Raw genomic sequence first — 18,526 nt, 5'->3', positions numbered from 1 at the left:
CTTTGTTTTTTCCCACCCTCCCACCCCTTTTATTCAAGGACTCAGATTTCTTAATCAAGTACCATCTTATTGGTGTGAAGTCTCTCCATTCTTTTCCTTGTTCTTATTCGGTGATTCTCATGAAGATTCTAACGGAGCTTCAAGTTCGTCACTCTTCACTCATTTTTCTTCGTCGGTGGTTAAATTCAAGCTTTGTTGATCATACCCTTCTCTCTTTTCAAATGCCTTCTCATACCGGTGTACCTCATAATCATTCACCTCTCGATATTCAATTGTTCTGGAGTGCTGAAGATATCTCAAAGATTCGTGTATCCACTCTTCTTTCATTCAAGCTATTTCGAGGATGTTATACCATTCGAGCCTTTTTATTCAACTGGTGCATTCTCTCTTTTAAATCCTTCAATGGTGTTTCTTTTGAGTGGGCCCTAACCCACAGGTCTTTTCCCAGGATCTTACCTGACTCTTCTTATTTTCCCGGAGCTACCCTCAAATTCATCTTAAAGTTGACGTAAGAATGATTTATCATCAGTCACATATATTTCTCCAAGATCTTTCAAATTCTTTTCATTGTTGGCTCAACCTCTTCGTTTGATTCTTCCGAAGTGTCTAAATAATTCATGGTGGTGTTTCTCGTTGTCATTCTCATCATTTGAAGACCGAAGTAGAGTTTCTCTTTAATCTTGCTCCATTCTCTTCAAGATTCGTGATGCTAGCTTGTTGCCATCCTCTCGTAATTGTTTTGATCGTGAAAAATTCTTTTCACCCTTCCAGAGCAATTTAAGAGTCTTCTCAGTTTGTTATCCGGAGTTCACCAATTTAGGGTTATTCATTCTTAGTTTTTAGCTCTCGTTCTCCAAATCTTACCGGTGCATCGATCATATATCCTGTAATCAGTGCATGATCTCTTCGTTCTCATGTATCTAAATCCTCTCAAGCATCTTCGTTCATTTCACTATTCTTCACGGTGTTTCTTTGTCTTCTCTTAATTCATTTTAAATTCATACGGTGGTTCGTTCAAGATTTTTTTTCTTCTTTCTTATCATATCAATTCATTTGTTGTTCCAATCCTACCGGTGGTTCGTTGAAGACCTTCTCAAGTTTTGTTATATCTCTTTTAATCCTTTTTACGAGAATAAGTGATATGCCAAATCCATTGTTTGTCATCAATTTAATTGGTGAGGAATAAGCATAATGTAATTCTTATTTTTGTTTCATCGAGTTTGCTCAATTCCTGTTTTTTCCGGAGTGGTTCATCATACTTATTCTGGTTTCAAGTGCTCTTTTTTTTTCTTTCCCGGAGTTCCAAGCTCTTGCAATTATGTAATCACGGAGATCTATCTAAATCTGTACAAGGTTCCACCTTGTGTTTTCAACTACCCTTTCTTTCCGTTTGATCATCCTTTTGTTACCGGAGTTCTTCATGAAGGTTCCACTTGTTGGTTCATAGAGGATTCATTTCCTTTTCGAAGTGTTCATCGAGATTCTTTTCAAAGGAGCTCAAGCTTTCTTCATCTTGCTATCCGGAGTACAATTTCTTTCTACCGTATCTTTGGAGGTGGTTTTACATCATTCTTGATAATTTGAGTTCATGATTCACATGTTATTAAGATTGAGGTATTTTAAATTCATCAACCTCTTCGTTGGAATTATATTGGGTGATGTTTCACCTAAAGCCTTCCCTAAGGATTGTCACTATTTATGGTGTTTTTAAACGACCCTAGTCCTTCATCTATCCTCCCGGTGAAATAAGTTTCTCGTCTCCTTGTTCTTACCAATCAAATTTATTCCGTAAGTGGCAAGTTGTCACCTCATAATTTTGAGATGTCTTCTATAAGTCCATATCAAGCTTATCCTTTCGTTGTTGGTTTTCCAACAACTTCGTTCAACCCGTTTCCAAAGGATGCCTTCTCAAGCTCTTTTGTGGCAGAAGTTGGCATTTTCTCCTCAATTCTCCTATTTTAATTATCCATCTTCTATTCTTTTGTTCCGGAGTCATTGTGATGTTGCTATCTTCAACCTTTCCTTTTGTTTTTTTTTCAGGACCTTGTTCCTTTCTTGCTTATTCATTTAACCGGAGTGTCGTGCCTTCTTTTCAAGTTATATCACCTTATCAAGTTCTTATTCAATTCCTCCCTTTTCTACCGGAGTGCTGCCCGAATTTGGTCTTCCTTGATCCCCTTCCTTAACCGGAGTGTTTTCTATGTATATCTTCCCTTCAACCTCAAGGTTTTCGCAATGTTCTTTGTCCCTCTTTTCTAACGGAGTGTTTTCAACTTCGTTCACCTTCGTTGTGTTCTTTTCTCGAATTTGTTCCACCTCGCAAGGTTCTTTGGTTTCACTCGTTTGTCGTAAGAAGCAACTTAGTTTTACCATTTCTCTTCCTTTTCCGTTTTCCCTCCGGTGCCATTCTAGATCTCGGGACGAGATCCTCTCGTAGTGGTGGAGTGTTGTAACGCCCCGAGACCGATGTGCCAGGTGTCGTCCAGTTAATCGCTGTTGTTGCCTTATCATTGCTTGCGTGTCATGCATTGCATATCATGTCATCATGTGCATTGCATCATCATGTTTTTAAAACTTGCATCTGTTCCGGTCTCCTCGTTCTCTCTATTGTCCGTTCTGAGCCCAGCCACACTTGCACGCGCCCGCGGCATGTCCGAAATAGTATTTTATAAGTGGCCGGAAAATGTCCTCGGATTGGGTTGAAATTTGGTGTGTGGTCTTATTATAGTGTAGACAGACCGCCTGTCAAGTTTCATCGCAATCGGAGTTCGTTTGACGCCCCAACGGATAAATATAGCGGCAATAGTAGCCGGTCAAAACGTCGGACGTTTTCGGTCTCCGGAAACAGTCGCCGGGCCTCTCTCTCTTCTCTTCTCTCAGCTCGAGACCGTCTACACAGCTCACTACTCACCGTCAGGCCCTACATAACCTCTCTCGCCAGCCCGCGACCCTCCTCGCGCTAGCCCGAAAGCTGTCCCGGACCCGACTCAGATAGTCGTTACCGCTGTGTCCGGATCATCCCCAAACATCTACAAAATATCATCGTTTTATTTATTGGACTCTTTAGCATATTTATTCTCATCTGTCGGATTTCGATCCGATGATCCACATCCCTCTCTTTTCGCTGACATGCTATATATAGCCCCAACCCTAAATCCTAGGGATCCGTCCCATCCATCCCATCGCCGCCGCCGCAATCTTCTTTCTCCTTGTTTTTAGCGCTGAGCCAACCAGCCACTTTCTCCTTGATCCAAATCCCCCCCCTCACGATCCAGCCCCATGCTTACACCGCCGCAGCCCGCAACCGGCCCGTCTGGGTCGATCTAGGCCCGAGGTGCCAGTGTTGTGCCGCCACCGTTCGCCATCCTCCTGTCCCGAGCGGGATCGAGGAGATGAGCTCCAGATCGAGCTCTTGGAGCCGCCCGACCCCGCCCTCATCAGCGGCCTTGCTGGAGCCGCCACCGAAGGACACCCAGGCCGGACCCCGCCGCCCTGTTCCTCTCCTCCTACCTTTGATTCTCCCTCGTCTTCCTCTCTCACAACCCCTCTCTCCTGCAGGAGCTCCGCCATGGCCGCCCGATGGAGCTCGCCGCCGTGCCTCCTCCGGCTAGATCTAGGCTGGAGCTACCTGGATCCGCCGCCCTCGCATCCATCCCCATCGTCTGCTGGAATGCCCCGCCGTCGATGCGCCACCCCCCCCCCCCACCGGTCGTCGCCGTTCCTGCCTGCCAGCGTGTGCGCATGTGAGCACAGGCACGTCTCCCGCGCGTGGGCCTTGGCCCACCGCTCGCGTTGAACCCAGCCTCCCAAGGCCCAACAGGCTCCAGCCGGGCCAAGGCCCGATGTGAGCTTTCCCCTCCAGATCCCTGTTCTTCTTGGGCCGACCTCTGTTTCGGCCCGCATGTGTTTTTTTTCAGCGCCTGGGATTTAGCTATTATTCCTGAGACAGCAGTTTTGCAGTATAGCCCCCCTAGTTCATGCATTTAATAACTCACTAACCGTGCATCGGATTAAAATGAATTATATATGAAACTTGCTCAGAATTTTGTGTAGATTAATAATATCCAACTTTCATCTATGTTTAAAATATTTAAAATGTTGTTTGCATTAATTTGGTCCTATGCCATGCTAAAATGATTTAATTCATAACTAATTAACCGTCACTCCGATTTTAATAAACTTTATATGTAAATGGGGTAGAATTTTGCCTAGTTTAACATGGTGGCTTCATTTTGCATGCTTAACAACTCTAAAATGATGTTTAGGGCAGAACAGTACCAAACCTTAAACTATGCATATGAGGATTTTTCCGGAATTGTTGTTCGTTGTTTCCGGCCTCATTTAAACTTGCCTAGATAGGTAGTTTTGTTGTTCTTCACCTCTTGCCATGTTAACCAACATTTAACTTTGTTGAGTACCTAACCGGGAGTGAATTAAATAATTGATGTGGTGTTCCGTCAATATGCAACTCGTTGCATATTGAACTCCATTTAACTTGTAGCTTTGTTTGTGCACTTTGCCATGCCATGTATCTTTAAACCGGACATGCATCATACTTGTTTGCACATCATGCCATGTCTATGTGGTGGTTGTTTACTATGTTGTGTGCTTCTTTTCTGGTGATTGCTTCTTCGGGTTGGTTCCGGTAACGTCGAGTTTGTGAGGAACCGTTCGACTACGTCCGTTTGTCTTCTTCATGGACTCGTTCTTCTTCCTTGCGGGATTTCAGGCAAGATGATCATATCCTCGAAATCACTACTATATTTGCTATGCTAGTTTGCTCGCTCTTTTGCTATGCCAATGCTACGATGCCTACCATTTGCTTGTCAGCCTCCCAATTGCCATGTCAAACCTCTAACCCACCTTGTCCTAGCAAACCGTTGATTGGCTATGTTACCGCTTTGCTCAGCCCCTCTTATAGCGTTGCTAGTTGCAGGTGAAGATTGGAGGCCGTTCCTTATTGGAACATATTTATTTACTTGTTGGGATATCACTATATATCTTATTTAATTAATGCATCTATATACTTGGTAAAGGGTGGAAGGCTCGGCCCTATGCCTGGTGTTTTGTTCCACTCTTGCCGCCCTAGTTTCCGTCATATCGGTGTTATGTTCCCGGATTTTGCGTTCCTTACGCGGTTGGGCTATAATGGGAACCCCTTGACAGTTTGCCTTAAGCAAAGCTCTTCCAGCAATGCCCAACATTGGTTTTACCATTCGCCACCTAGCCTCTTTTTCCCTTGGGTTTCGCGGACTCAAGGGTCATCATTATTTTAACCCCCCCGGGCCAGTGCTCCTCTGAGTGTTGGTCCAACTGTCAGCTACCGGTGACCACCAGGGGCAACTCTGGGCTGGCCTACCTGTACCTAAGACAATCTGAGTGTGCCTTGAGAAAGAGATATGTGCAGCTCCTATCAGGATTTGTCGGCACATTCGGGCGGTGTTGCTGGTTTAGTTTTACCCTGTCGAAATGTCTTGTTGTACCGGGATACCGAGTCTGATCGGAACGTCTCGGGTGGAGGTCTATTCCTTCGTTGACCATGAGAGCTTGTGATGGGCTAAGTTGGGACACCCCTGCAGGGATTTGAACTTTCGAAAGCCGTGCCCGCGGTTATGGGCAGATGGGAATTTGTTAACGTCCGATTGTAGAAAACCTGAACTTGACCTTAATTAAAATGAATCAACAGCGTATGTAACCGTGATGGTCTCTTTCCTGCGGTGTCCGGGAAGTGAACACGGTTGTTGGAGTTATGCTTGACGTAGGTTGCTATAGGATCACTTCTTGATCATAGTTCTATCGACCGTGCTTTGCCTTCTCTTCTCGCTCTCATTTGCGCATGTTAGCCACCATATATGCTAGTCGCTTGCTGCAGCTCCACCTCATACTTTTACCTTACCCATAAGCTTAAATAGTCTTGATCGCGAGGGTGCGAGATTGCTGAGTCCCCGTGGCTCACAGATACTTCCAAAACCAGCTTGCAGGTGCCGATGAGACCGTGCAGATGACGCAACCAAGCTCAGGAGGAGCTCGATGAAGATCGTGTCCTTTGTGTTGTTTCGTTCTAGTTGATCAGTAGTGGAGCCCAGTTGGGGTCGATCGGGGACCTTTGTCGCATTTGGGGTTCTTCTTTTATTTTGGTTCCGTAGTCGGACCTTGATTGTATTTGGTTGATGTAATGCTTTATTCATGTAATTGGGTGAAGTGGCGATTGTAAGCCAACTATGTATCTCTTTCCTTTATATATTACATGGGTTGTGTGAGATTACCTCACTTGCGACATATGCCTTCAATGCGATTATGCCTCTAAGTCGTGCCTCGACACGTGGGAGATATAGTCGCATCGAGGGTGTTACATTCATACTCTAACTTTTTCAAACTTTTTCAATCTTCACGCAATACATGAGCATGAGCCATGGATATAGCACTATATGTGGAATAGAGTGGTGGTTGTGGAGAAGACAAAAAGAGGGGAAGATAGTCTCACATCAACTAGGCGTATCAACGGGCTATGGAGATGCCCATCAATAGATATCAATGTGAGAGAGTAGGGATTGCCATGCAACGGATGCACTAGAGCTATAAGCATATGAAAGCTCAACAAAAGAAACTAAGTGGGTGTGCATCCAACTCGCTTGCTCACGAAGACCTAGGGCAATTTTGAGGATGCCCATCATTGAAATATGCAAGCCAAGTTCTATAATGTAAAATTCCCACTAGTATATGAAAGTGACATAACGAGAGACTCTCTATCATGAAGATGTTGGAGCTACTTTGAAGCACAAGTGTGGTAAAAGGATAGTAACATTGTCCCTTCTCTCTTTTTCTCTCATTTTTTTATTTGGGCCTTCTCTTTTTTTATGGCCTCTTTTTTTTCTTTTCTTTTTTTATGTTTTCGTCCGGAGTCTCATCCCGACTTATGGGGGAATCATAGTCTCCATCATCCTTTCCTCACTTGGGACAATGTTCTAAAAATGATGATCATCACACTTATATTTTTCTTACAACTCAACAATTACAACTCAATCTTAGAACAAAATATGACTCTATATGAATGCCTCCGGCGGTGTACCGGGATATGCAATGAATCAAGAGTGACATGTATGAAAGAATTATGAACGGTGGCTTTGCCACAAATACGATGTCAACTACATGATCATGCTAGCAATATGACAATGATGGAGCGTGTCATAATAAACGGAACGGTGGAAAGTTGCATGGCAATATATCTCGGAATGGCTATGGAAATACCATGATAGGTAGGTATGGTGGCTGTTTTAAGGGAGGTATATGGTGGGTGTAAGATACCGGCGAAAAGTGCGCGGTATTAGAGAGGCTAGCAATGGTGGAAGGATGGGAAAAAGTGTGTATAATCCATGGACTCAACATTAGTCATGACGAACTCATATACTTATTGCAAAAATCTAGAAGTTATCAAAGCAAAGTATTACGTGCATGCTCCTAGGGGGATAGATTGGTAGGAAAAGACCATCGGTCGTCCCCGACCGCCACTCATAAGGAAGACAATCAATAAATAAATCATGCTCCGACTTCATCGCATAACGGTTCACCATACGTGCATGCTACGGGAATCACAAACTTTAACACAAGTATTCTTTAAATTCACAATTACTCAACTAGCATGACTCTAATATTATCACCTCCATATCTCAAAACAATTATCATGCTTCAATCTTTTCTTAGTATTCAACGCACTCAAAAGAAAGTTTCACAAATCTTGAATACCAAGCATATTATTATTAAGCAAATTACCATGCTATTAAGACTCTCAAAATAATCTAAGTGAAGCATGAGATATCAATAGTTTATTTAAAACAAATCCACCACCGTGCTCTAAAAGATCTAAGTGAAGCACATAGAGCAAAATTATAACGCTCAAAAGATATAAGTGAAGCACATAGAGCAAAACTACTTAGCTTAAAAAGATATAAGTGAAGCACATAGAGTATTCTATCAAATTCTAATTCATGTATGGCTCTCTCAAAAGGTGTGTACCGCAAGGATGATTGTGGCACACTAACAAACAAAGACACAAATAATACAAGACGCTCCAAGCAAAACACATATCATGCGGTGAATAAAAATATAGCTCCAAGTAAAGTTACCGATAGAAGTAGACGAAAGAGGGGATGCCTTCCGGGGCATCCCCAAGCTTTCGATTTTAGGTGTCCTTAGATTATCTTGGGGGTGCCATGGGCATCCCCAAGCTTAGGCTCTTGCCACTCCTTGTTCCATAATCCATCAAATCCTTACCCAAAACTTGAAAACTTCACAACACAAAACTTAAGGTAGAAAACTCGTGAGCTCCGTTAGCGAAAGAAAACAAAAGACCACTTCAAGGTACTGTAATGAACTCATTATTTGTTTATATTGGTGTTAAACCTACTTTATTCCAACTTCTCTATGGATTATAAACTATTTTACTAGCCATAGATTCATCAAAATAAGCAAACAACACACGAAAAACACTAAGTTCTTTCATGCTATGGCTACTGAGAGGCATAGAAGGAACTCTATTGCTAGCTTAAAGCTACCTGATGGCACTGTGATATCTGACCACTCTCAAATGGAGGGTATTATATGGAATTGTTTTAAAAATAGAATGGGCTCTTCAAGGGGCATTCACATGGGCTTTGATCTCTCCTCTTTAATTGTTCCAGTGGAGGGTTTGGATGTTCTCACTAAGCCCTTTGAGAAAGAGGAAATGGACAAGATTGTCAAACATGTGCCAGTTGATAAAGCCCCGGGTCCAGATGGTTTTAATGGTCTTTTCTTCAAAAGGTGCTGGCACATTATCTCTCCAGATTTTTATGAACTGGCACAGGCCTTTTATGATGGTACTGCTCATCTAGAGAACATCAATGATTCATATATCACTTTGGTGCCTAAGAAACATTCACCTGAGGAGGTGGGGGACTTCAGACCTATTTCTTTAACAGGAATGGGTCTTAAGTTCCTCTCCAAAATGGCAGCCAATAGGTTCCAAGAGGTAATAATGCAGTGTATCCACAAGAACCAGTATGGGTTTATAAAAAGCAGAACTATTCAGGACTGTATTGGATGGACTTTTGAGTATCTACATCAGTGTCATCAGTCAAAGAGGCCAATTGTCATACTTAAATTGGATTTTGAGAAGGCATTTGATTCTCTTGAGCATGAGGCAATTGTCCAAATCTTGAAATATAAGGGTTTCAATGCAAAGTGGATTCTTTGGATGAAGCAGCTTTTGTCTACAGGTACCTCATCTGTTTTACTAAATGGTGTTCCTGGTAGGAAATTCATATGCAAAAAGGGTGTTAGGCAGGGAGATCCAGTCTCTCCCCTGCTATTTGTCTTAACAGCTGACCTATTACAGACTGTAATTAATGACATGTTCAGAAGGGGCATACTTCATCTCCCAATACCTTGTCATGACCAGGACTATCCTGTGATTCAGTATGCTGATGATACCTTGATCATCTTGCCTGCTGACAAGGCACAGTTACTTGCTTTGAAGGACATGTTAAAGATCTTCTCTGGGTCTACTGGGCTTGATGTGAATTATCATAAATCCTTTATCATTCCCATCAATGTGGACACTGCTGTCATGACAGATTTAGCTGCTGCTTTTGGATGTCAAATTGGGAAAATGCCTTTCACATACCTTGGGCTGCCAGTAGGTACTACTAGGCCTAAAATGGTGGACTTCATGCCTCTAGTGGACTGCATGGAGAGAAGAATAACAGCTAGGTCCTCTTTCTTAAATCAGGGGGAGAGATTACAGTTTCTGAACTCTGCATTGTCTTCTATGCCTATCTTCTTTCTTTGTAGTTTGGCTGTCCCGGCTGGCATTCTAAAGTAATTGGAGAGAATTCAGAGACAATGCCTCTGGAGGAAAAATAGGGGTGAACCTGCTCCTTCTCTGGCTGCTTGGGACCTTATTTGCAGGCCAAAAAACAAGGGAGGCCTCGGTATTCTCAACCTGGGTGTTCATAATGTGGCGCTACTGCTCAAACATGCCAATAACTTCCTCAATAAAAGGATATACCTTGGGTGTCCTTAGTATGGGACTCTTACTATCATGGCAGAGTACCCCAAGGAACTTTGATTGTGGCTCCTTCTGGTGGAAGGATATATGCAAAGTCTTGCAAAACTTTAGGGACTATTCTTGGGTTCAGATAAATGAAGGAGACACTGCACTCATGTGGTCAGACACTTGGAAGCTTGATGATCAGGACTCTAGGCTTCAATTCAGATTTCCCAGGCTTTTTTCATATGTTAAAGATCCCTGGATTTCTGTTAAGGATTTCTTGGACTCTCAGGACATGTATCACCACTTCCACCTTCCTTTGTCTAGCCAGGCCTTTGATGAGCTGCTTATTCTTCAATCTCTGTTGGACAGCCATGATAGAGTCACTGGGTCCAAAGATATTTGGCTTTGGAATGGCACTGCCAAGGGATACTCTCCGAAGCTTTTTTACTCCCATGTGTTTGTGTCACAATCTTTCAACCCCCTGACAGTTTGGATCTAGAAGTCCTCTTGCACTATGAAAATAAAGGTTTTTGCTTGGATTCTCATTATGGATAGGCTGAATACCAAAGATATGGTGGAACGGAGGCATTGGCATTTGGAGGATGGAGTAAACTGTGTTCTCTGCCCTTTGCATACTAGGGAAACAAGAGATCATCTATTCTTCAATTGCAATTTCAGTGTCAGGATCTGGAACTATTTGCAAATTGATTGGTCATCAGGTGACTCGATGAAGGAGCTAGTCATCAATGCAAACAGGAGTTTTAGGAAACCTTTCTTCACTGAAGTGGTCTTTATAGCTTGCTGGAATATATGGATTGTCAGAAATGCTAAGGTTTTTAGGCATGAGAGAGCTGGTTTTAATAAATGGAAAACAGCTTTTCTTCATGATATTGCCTTAATGCAATATAGGGTTAAGCCTGCTTTTAAGGATGATCTCCTTAAATGGATCTCTTTTCTTCCACCTTGAGCCTATTTGTTGTTTTTTCCTCCTTTTAGTTTAGTTTGATTACCCCTTGTAATCCCCCTTTTACTTGTTCCTGTCTTGCCTTTTAATAAAGTTTTGATATGCTGTGGGGGGTTTTCCCTACAGTCCCCAGTCAAAAAAACACACGAAAAACAGAATCTGTCAAAAACAGAACAGTCTGTAGTAATCTGTAGCTAGCGCAAGATCTGGAACCCCAAAAATTCTAAAATAAATTTCTGGACGTGAGCAATTTATCTATTAATCATCTGCAAAAACAATTAACTAAATATCACTTTCAAAATAGAAATGACAGCAGTTCTCGTGAGCGCTAAAGTTTCTGTTTTTTACAGCAAGTTCAACAAGACTTTCCCCAAGTCTTCCCAACGGTTCTACTTGGCACAAACACTAATTAAACACAAAAAAACACAACCAAAACAGAGTCTAGATAATTTATTTATTATGAAACAGGAGCAAAAATCATGGAATAAAAATAAAATTGGGTTGCCTCCCAACAAGCGCTATCGTTTAACGCCCCTAGCTAGGCATAAAAGCGAGGATAGATCTAGGTATTGCCATCTTTGGTAGGCAATCCATAAGTGGCTCTCATTATAGTTTCATATGGCAATTTTATTTTCTTTCATGGAAAGTGTTCCATGCCATTTTTTAATGGAAATTGAAATCTAATATTCCCTTCCTTCATATCAATAATCGCACCAACCGTTCTAAGGAAAGGTCTACCAAGAATACTAGGGCAAGAAGGATTGCAATCTATATCAAGAACAATGAAATCTACGGGCACATAATTCCTATTTGAAACAATAAGAACATCATTAATCCTTCCCATAGGTTTCTTAATAGTAGAATCCGCAAGATGCAAGTTTAGAGAGCAATCATCAAAATCGCGGAAATCTAGCAAATCACACAAAGTTTAGGGGATAGTGGAGACACTAGCACCCAAATCACACAAAGCATAAACTCATGATTTTTAATTTTAATTTTAGTAGTTGGTTCCCACTCATCATAGAGTTTTCTAGGGATAGAAACTTTCAACTCAAGTTTTTCTTCATAAGATTGCATCAAGGCATCAACAATATGTTCGGTGAAGGCTTTCTTTTGACTATAAGCATGTGGAGAATTTAGCACAGATTGCAACAAGGAAATACAATCAATTAAAGAGAAACTTTCATAATTAAATTCCTTGAAATCCAATATAGTGGGTTTAGCAACATCTAGATTTTTATTTCTTTCAATCCCACTTTCATCAATTTCATCATAAAGATCTAAATACTTCGAATTTTTAGAACGCCTTCTAGGTAAAGGAAGATCATATTCAGTTTCATCAAGATTCATATTGCAAAACAAAGATTTGATAGGAGACACATCAATAACTTTTAGATCTTCATCTTGATTTTCATAGGAATTCGGTTTAGCGGCCATCTTATTGACTAAGGTGGCTTGCATATCTGAAATTTCAGCAGTCATCTTTTCTAGATGAGCAATTTGGGATCTTATACCATCAAATTCTTTAGACATATCATCAAGCTCTTTATTCATATAACTCATAAAACTTTTTTGTTCCTTAAGCTCGTTTCTAAAGAAATTATTATGCTCAAATTGCAAAACCATAAACTTCGTAACGTTGTTTTCGATCTCCTCTAACCTTTTAAGGTGAAGATCACCAAATCTCGGTTGAGCCATCGCGACAAACAAGCAATCCAACACACGTGCAAACAAAAAGGCAAGCAACAAAAAGGCAAACGGAGAAAGAGAAGGAGAAGGAGAAGGAGAAGGAGAAGGAGAAGGAGAAGGAGAAGGAGAAGGAGAAGGAGGAGAGGGCGAATAAAACGACAAGGGTGAAGTGGGGGAGAGGAAAACGAGAGGAAAATGGCATCTAATGTAATGCGAGAGGTAGGGATTGTGATGGGTACTTGGTATGTTGACTTTTTACGTAGACTCCCCGGCAACGACGCCAGAAATTCTTCTTGCTACCTCTTGAGCTTGCGTTGGATTTCCCTGAAGAGGAAAGGATGATGCAGCAGAGTAGCGTAAGTATTTCCCTCAGTTTTTGAGAACCAAGGTGTCAATCCAGTAGGAGGCCACGCTCAAGTCCCTCGTACCTGCACAAAACGATAGCTACTCGCAACCAACGCGATTAGGGGTTGTCAATGCCTTCACTGTCACTTATGAGAGTGAGATTGATCGATATAATATTTTTGGTATTTTTAGTATAGAGATGCAAAGTGAAAAGTACAAGGCAAAGTAAAAAGCAAAGCAAGATTAAAGTGATGGAGATTGATATGATGAGAATAGACCCGGGGGCCATAGGTTTCACTAGTGGCTTCTCTCAAGAGCATAAGTATTCTACGGCGGGTGAACAAATTACTGTTGAGCAATTGACAGAATTGAGCATAGTTATGAGAATATCTAGGCATGGTCCTGTATATAGGCATCACGTCCTTGACAAGTAGACCGAAATGATTCTGCATCTACTACTATTACTCCACTCATCGACCGCTATCCAGCATGCATCTAGAGTATTAAGTTAAAAACAGAGTAACGCTTTATGCAATATGACATGATGTCGAGAGATAAATTCATGCAATATGAAATAAACCCGATCTTGTTAGCCTCGATGGCAATGATGCAATACGTGCCTTGCTGCCCCTTCTGTCACTGGGAAAGGACACCGCAAGATCGAACCCAAAGCTAAGCACTTCTCCCATGGCAAGAAAAACCAATCTAGTAGGCCAAACCAAACTGATAAGTCGAAGAGACTTGCAAAGATAACCAATCATACATAAAAGAATTCAGAGAAGATTCAAATATTATTCATAGATAGACTTGATCATAAACCCACAATTCATCGGTGTCAACAAACACACCGCAAAAAGAAGATTACATCGAATAGATCTCCACGAGAGAGGGGGAGAACTTTGTATTGAGATCCAAAAAGAGAGAAGAAGCCATCTAGCTACTAACTATGGACCCGAAGGTCTGAGGTAAACTACTCACACTTCATCGGAGGGGCTATGATGATGTAGAAGCCCTCCGTGATGACGGCCCTCTCCAGCGGAGCTCCGGAACAGGCCCCAAGATGGGATCTTGTGGATACAGAAAGTTGCGGCAGTGGAATTAGGTTTTTGGCTCCCTCTCTGTTCGTTTGGGGGTACGTAGGTATATATAGGACGAAGAAGTACATCGGTGGAGCTCCAAGGGGCCCACGAGGCAGGGGCGCGCCCTAAGGGGGGGGGGCGCCCCCCACCCTCGTGACCGCCTCTCTGATGCCTTGGCGTAGGGTCCAAGTCTCCTGGATCACGTTCGGTGAGAAAATCACGTCCCCGAAGGTTTCATTCAGTTTGTACTCCGTTTGATATTCCGTTTCTTCAAAACACTAAAATAGGCAAAAAACAGCAATTTTGGGCTGGGCCTCCGGTTAATAGGTTAGTCCCAAAAATAATATAAAAGTGGAAAATAAAGCCCAATATAGTCCAAAACAGTAGATAATATAGCATGGAGGAATCAAAAATTATAGATACCTTGGAGACGTATCAGTCCTCGTCTGAGCTCGTCTCGTCCTTCTCCCTAGGATAATAGTCTTCTTCTTCCTCCGAAGTCCAGTCATAATGCTCCACATCCCCATAAGACTTCGGGTTTGTGATAAAATCAGCAACATAGGTCTCACCCTCAAAGTCTTGGGATGACATATTTTCAGATATATCAGGAAAACAACAAGAAAAGAAAATAGAAGATTTCTCCGCGATACGGTGGTCAATAGGTTCGGGGGCATATAAAGATTTTTTATCTTGGGAAACAAGCAAACGGAAGAAAAAATGGAGTCCGTAAGGTACCCGAGGTGGGCACAACCCACCTGGGCGCGCGCGCCCTGGTGTCTTGTGCCCACTAGGGTGAACTTCCCGGTAGTTTCTCATTTTCCTAAAAAAAATTATATTCCAAAAAAAATAGAAAATATTTTTGCAGATTTTTCGGAGCCTGTTTACTTACCGTATCACACACTTCCTCTTTTTTCACGATTCTGGAGTGTTCTGGAAGGTCTCTTTTTGTGTTCTTCCGGTGTCATAGTTTGAATAATATTTCTTTCAACATTGATGGGTGTACCTGAGATATAATGTTTTATTCTTTGCCCATTAACAACATTTGGGTTAGTACCTTCAACATTATTTATTTTGATAGCTCCAGATCGATAAACCTCCACAATAACATAGGGTCCTTCCCATTTGGAGAGGAGTTTTCCTGGAAAGAATCTGAAACGACAGTTGTACAAAAGAACATATTCTCCAACTTTGAACTCATGCTTTTAAATAACTTGACATTTTCACAAGCTTGGGTTCTCCATTCATCTAATGAGCTAATATCAAATAAGCTCTTTTCATCGACAAGTTTAAAATCATAGTTGAGTTCTTTGATTGCCCAATAAGCTTCATGTTCTAACTCAAGAGGCAAATGACAAGCTTTTCCATAAACCATTTTATAAGGAGACATACCCATAGGATTTGTATATGCTGTTCTATAAGCCCAAAGTGCATCATCTAATTCCTTAGACCAATTCTTCTGTGACCTATTCACAATCTTTTTCCAAATTAATTTTATTTCTCTATTGCTAAGTTTAACTTGACCACTAGACTGAGGATGATAGGGTGATGAAATTCTATGGTTAACATCATACTTGGCAAGCATTTTACGAAAAGCGCGATGAACAAAGTGTGAACCACCATCAGTCATTAAATATCTAGGGACTCCAAACCTTAGGAAAATAACTTCCTTAAGCATTTTAATAGAGGTGCTGTGATCAGCACTACTAGTTGGAATAGCTTCTACCCACTTAGTAACATAATCAACAGCAACCTAAATATGTGTATACCCATTAGAGGAAGGAAAAGGTCCCATGTAATCAAAACATGAAACATCAAATGGTTCAACAGCATGTGAATAATTCATATGCATTCCTTGACGCTTACCGATATTACCTATTCTTTGACATTCATCACAAGATAAGACGAACTTACGAGCATCCTTGAAAAGAGTAGACCAATAAAACCCAAACTGCAATACCTTGTGAGCAGTTCTGTCTCCCGCATGATGCCCTCCGTAAGCTTTGAACTGACATTTCTGTAGGATTTGTCCTTGTTCATGCTCAGGTACACAACTTCTAATAATACCATCTACACCTTCTTTATAAATATGTGTGTCATCCCCAAAGTAATGTCTTAAATCACAGAGGAATTTTTTTCTTTTATTGGTATGTAAAGCTAGGTGGTAAATATTTAGGAACAATGTAATTAGCATAGTCAGCATACCAAGGAGTGTTATGAGAAACATTTATTGTAGCTAACTGCTTATCAGGAAAACAATCATCAAAAGGTGGTGGGTCATCAAGGACATTTTCTAGCCTAGACAAGTTATCAGCTAAGGGTTCTCTGATCCTTTTCTATCAGTGATATCCAAATCAATTTCTTGTAGCAAGAGAACCCATCAAATAAGCCTAGGCTTAGCATCTTTCTTTTCCATAAGATATTTAATAGCAGAATGGTCGGTGTGAACAATTGCTTTTGAATCAGCAATGTAAGATCTAAATTTATCACTGGTGCACGTTGGTCCTAAACAAATGGGTTTTAACCCCATTCCGCGATGACATTTGGAATCGTTGCCAAGTGAGTGTGGGCGATAGGGGGTCCTTCCCACACGACCCAGAAACCCTCGGGATAGGGCCCCTACAGTACTCCTACTCGTTTCTGCTCGCATTGCCATCGTAGTCGATATTCTGTGGTGCTACATTTATGATCCGCGGCCCATCACAAACGGTTCACTATTATAGAACGTGTATGATGCGCGACCCATCACAAACTGTTCACCGTTAAGAAGATTAGCTAATCGCCGTACGAGTGTCGGACAGGATTACGAAACATCGGACCATCATAACATCGTCGTACATGACAACTATCGCACACGCTATCCTGTGGTGCAACGTTTATGATGCATACTTCATCAAAAAAAGTTCATGGTTGCGAATCGTGTACGATAAGGAAACTAACACAAACGTTTAGTTTGCCCGCACCGTTTGTGATATTGTCTGACATCGCACACGGTTTGCAAACGGCAACTATGTGCATGCTTGCACACGTTTCCTCTCTGTGAACCATCTTGGATCATGGTGCATATTGCAAACGTTTGTGTTTTACCAACTATGTGTGCCGTAACAACCTGGAGAGCGTAATTTACCCTAATTTAATTGCCGCTTTTCCAAATTGTATCGGATTTGGATTCGAATTTGAATGTATGCTACAACTTTATTCAACCAATGCATTATTCTATTCATAGGTGCATATGTTCAAGAATTACATAAGAACCAAATAAATAATGATGAACCACAGTTGTATACTTCTACTATTAAAGACGATAAAGAAAGAGGCGAAATATATTCTGGTTGCGGAACAAGGTGAAGCGGAATGCCCATATTGTGCCCTCCTCCATGTAGACACTACTAAGGAAAACCTTATACATAGAATATTACCAGCATCGCTCTTCAAAATATGACGCTACTGCTATTTAGCAGCAGCGCGTGCCAGAAAAACATGCTGCTGAAAGAGAAATAGCAGTAGCGCATCATCTCTAAACCACGCTACTGCTCTAATTGCCATAACCTCGCCGTCCAGCTTGTTATATCAGTAGCGCCCTACACCGTACCGCGCTACTGCTATAGATGTTAGCAGCAGTGCACGTATATAAAACTCGCTACTGCTAAGTTCAGCCCACATGTTTAGTCCCACCTCGCTCCGCGAACAGGTTTTTTACCACCTTAAATATGTTACTTCTCGAACTATCACAACCACTTGGTCTTCACTGAACTGTATGTGTAGACAATTCAAATTGTACATAAAAAGATCATTGATGGTCAACGTATTTTTGGATTGACAAACAATGTATTTTTGCGTGCTTACACTTAGCAGTAGCGCTTTTAATTGTAAAGCGCTACTGCTAGTCCAACTTAGCAGTAGCACTCATCTCCGCCCATCGCTACTGCTATTCTCCTTAGCTGTAGCACTTTTTCGTACCCGCGCTACAACTAACCCTACCTTATCCCCATGCGGCCGACCCTCTCTCTCACTCACTCTCCCTCTGAGTTACTCCCGCCCACGCCGATAACCGTTGTCGTTCGTCGCCGCCGCCGCTGTTGTCCGTCCACCATCGAGGTACTCCCTCCTTCCATCTGTCCTCCTCCCACCGCGCCCTCCTCCCTCCTCCTCCCACCGCGCCCTCCTCCCTCCGCCTACGGTCGTCCCCTCCTCCCTCCTCCGCCGGCAGCCCTCCTCCCACCGCCCCTCCCTCCTCCTCCTCCCACCGCCCTCCCTCCTCCTCCTCCGGTCGGCCCCTCCCCCTCCTCCTCCGGCTGCCCCTCCCCCTCCTCTCTACTCCCTCCCTTCCTTCTCTCTATTCTTGCAAATCGTAGGTAATTTAAATGTAGATTTTAGAACATAGACATCGTAGGCTGTAGGTTTTCCAATAGAATATTTTTG

This window comes from Triticum urartu, chromosome 5A (genome assembly GCF_056163025.1).
Source record: "Triticum urartu cultivar PI428250 chromosome 5A, HENAU_Tu73, whole genome shotgun sequence".
NCBI lineage: Eukaryota > Viridiplantae > Streptophyta > Magnoliopsida > Poales > Poaceae > Triticum > Triticum urartu.
This window is presented reverse-complemented; position numbering follows the sequence as displayed.